The sequence below is a fragment of the Neomonachus schauinslandi genome, chromosome 9, assembly GCF_002201575.2.
Source record: "Neomonachus schauinslandi chromosome 9, ASM220157v2, whole genome shotgun sequence".
Classification (NCBI taxonomy): domain Eukaryota; kingdom Metazoa; phylum Chordata; class Mammalia; order Carnivora; family Phocidae; genus Neomonachus; species Neomonachus schauinslandi.
The window spans coordinates 37,266,955-37,270,259 of NC_058411.1; positions in this window are offsets into that span (position 1 = coordinate 37,266,955).

A 3,305-nucleotide genomic window follows, 5' to 3' on the forward strand; every position below is an offset into this window, starting at 1 on the left:
CTCTATCTCCTCTTCCTCCAAAATCCTTCATTGTGCCCATTGCTGCTCCTGACCTAAAATAAGCAAATTCTCCAACAACCTCAAGCTCCTCTCTGAATATACCTTTGACCTCCTTGCCTTAAGGCAAACCCAGAAGTCTCCTGAGCACTTAGTGTCTGACACTCTCCCAAGATAGGCTTCAGGAATAGGATGTGAGTAGATGTCCTGACACTTTAAAACCATATTTCGCTTAGCACCCTCTAATGATGTATGGTGATTAATAAAATAAAATTAAAAAAACAAAACAACCATATTTCTCCTTCCACCTTTTCAAAACCAAGCTCCTTTGATGTATAATCAATTCTTGTTCTTGGTGATTAGTTATGTTCTATAAAGTTACAGCAAACACTGATTTAGCAATTACTGAACCATTGTTGCTAGGAGAAATTTGGTGTTAGGTTCCTGTGAGCCTCTGGTCATGTTTTCATTTTAAACATTTTGAAATTAAGAAAATAAAACAGATGTACAAAAAAGCAGAATGGACAAAACTGACAAATTAATGAATTGGAAAACTAAGTTGAAATATTTATCCAAAATATGCTCCCATGGGCACAAAGATGAAAAATATGAAACACATAAAAGATAAATACAGAAGTTGCAATATCTGTCTTATGTTTTCCACAAGTTAACCACAGAGAAAACAGGGTAAAGAAATAACAAAATATCTCTAAGCTAAAAATAAACATGTATCTTCAGATTTAAAGGGAATGTTAACAGATGATCATGAATAATGATAAACTATGGAAATTAGAAATATCCCAGCAAAATTTCAGAGTTCTAAATACAAAAGGAAGACACTGAATTCATCTGGAGAAAAACAGGTTACCTATAAAGGAAGAAAACTCAGATTGACTGCAGTCATCTTATTTCAAAACAGTATCTTTAAAAAGTGGATGCTAGAAGAAAATGAGAATGTCTTTAAAGTAATAAGGGGGAAAAAAATGGAACCTCATAGCAGGCAGCCTCTAAGATGGCCCCCAGTGACCCCTACCTTCTGGTATCCATTTCCTTCTATAATTCTCCTCTCCTTGAGTATGAACCGGACTTAGTCAATCACTTCCAACAAATACAATACAGAAGTGATGGTATGTCACTTCTGAGATTAGGTTAATGCTTTGTTTTCTGTCCTGGGGACACTCTCTTTCCCTCTCATGCTCCCTAGCTCTGAGGGAAGACAGTTTCCATGTTGTGAGGTCCACTATGGAAAGGCTTACTTAGCAAGGAAAAAGGTTCCGGGCAAGAGCCTGTATTAAACTGAATCCTGCCAACAACCATATCACAGAGCTTGGAACTGGATCTTTTCCTTAGTGATGTCTTTAGATGTAACAAGAGCCCAAGCAGCAAGCTTCATTACAACCTCGAGTGACTTTGAGCCAGAGCAACCAGCAAAAATGCACCCAGATTCCTGATCCACTGGAATTGTGAAAATTTAATGTTTATCGTTTTAAGCCACTCAGTTTAGCAGCAATTTCCTATGCAGCAGTAGGTTACTAATAGGCATTCAAGTATATTAGCTAAATAAAAACCTTTGGGAACAAGGACTCAAAACTAACTACTCACAAATCTTTCTGAAAGAATTACTGAGGATGTGTTCCAGCCAAGTGAAAAATTAATACAAGAAAGAGACAGAAAAACAATAATTTTTAAACATTAAAAGATACAGATAAATCTGAACTGCAGAAAATAGAGTTGTGAAACCCAAGTGTTAAGAAATGACTTATAAAAAATTAGAATTACAACAGTAAGAACAATCTAGAGCTTAAATTCCAGAGTTTTCAAGGAAACAATTTACAGGGTAGGGGCAGAGAGAGTAGAAGAATACTAAGAATTTTGTCTTCAGGAGAGATCAAAAACCTTCAACATTTATATTCATAAAACAATCTTTTGTAATGCTTGTTAAAAATGAAATGGTAAATAGTAGGAAAAAAATGCAAATATGGCATATAACCATTAGATGGGGAAAGGATGGAGAAAACTTATCATTAAAGCCAAAGAGTGGGGAGGACCCCAGAAAAAGGAAGTATTAAAAAAGAAATAGATAAGATCAAGAATAAGATCAATTATATCAGTTCTTGCAAGCAATGACTACGTGTTAAATGACTCTAACATTCAAAGACAGTGATTCTTAGATTCGGTTTTTAAAATTAGCTAAATGCTATTTGCAAAAAATACACCAAGATAACATGAAACAAAACCCATTTTGTGGGTGAGAAAAGGTGACGGGCATAGATAAGCCTGGCAAAGGGTAACAAAAAAATAAATGAGTAGCAATACCAAAAACAGATAGTCTATTTAAGGTGAAAAAAAAATGCTGAAACAGAGAAAAGAGACTGTATCTTCGATACATCATTAAATTTTATGCATCTAACGCTGACATATGCAAAACAAAGTCTGTTAGTAACACAGAGAAATGACAAATCCACCAGCATAGCGCAAGACTTAAATGAACTTTAACACTACCAAAAATTTTGTTTTTTCTTGTCCAAAAAATAGAGATTACATGTTATTTTCTAAAATGTTTTTAACATTTACTGAAAATGGCCATGCATTTGTCCAGGAAAAATAAATTCCAAAAATTCAAAACTGCATTTTCTCACTATAAACCAAGAATATTTTTAATTAACAAATTGAACATAAAAATCCATCCAATTAGGAACTAAAACTTATGTAAGGTAAAAATCAATGCAGAAATTACAAACTATATAAAACTTCATAACAACATGCCATCTTACAGGCTAAAGTCTAGGGTGTACCTTAATTGATGTTCAGAGTATATTATGTTAACTGTACTTATTAGAAATTAGAAAACAAAGATTGAAAATAAATATTCACCTTAAGAAGCTATAATATGAACAATTAAACAATCTCTAAGTAGAAAGAAATAGCAAGGATATAAGCAAAAACTGATTATATTCAATGTTCACCAGGGTACAAAGAAATTAAGAGTATATACTTCCAGGTGCCAGATTGTTGAGGCCTTTTGAGAGGCCAACTGACAAAAATTTTTTAAAATCTCAAATGTGTATATACTCGCACTTTTTGGAAGCCATCCAATAGTCACCCCTGTCCTCACATATATGATGAAAGGCTGTTTATACCAGCATTTTTTTTTTAAGATTTTATTTATTTGAGAGAGAGATGGAGATAGCAACAGAGATAGCAAGAGAGAGCACAAGTGGGGAGGAGAAGGAGAAGCAGGCTCCAAGGACGAGAGCCGACGGCAGACACTTAACGGACTGAGCCACTCAGGTGCCCCCCAGCATTGT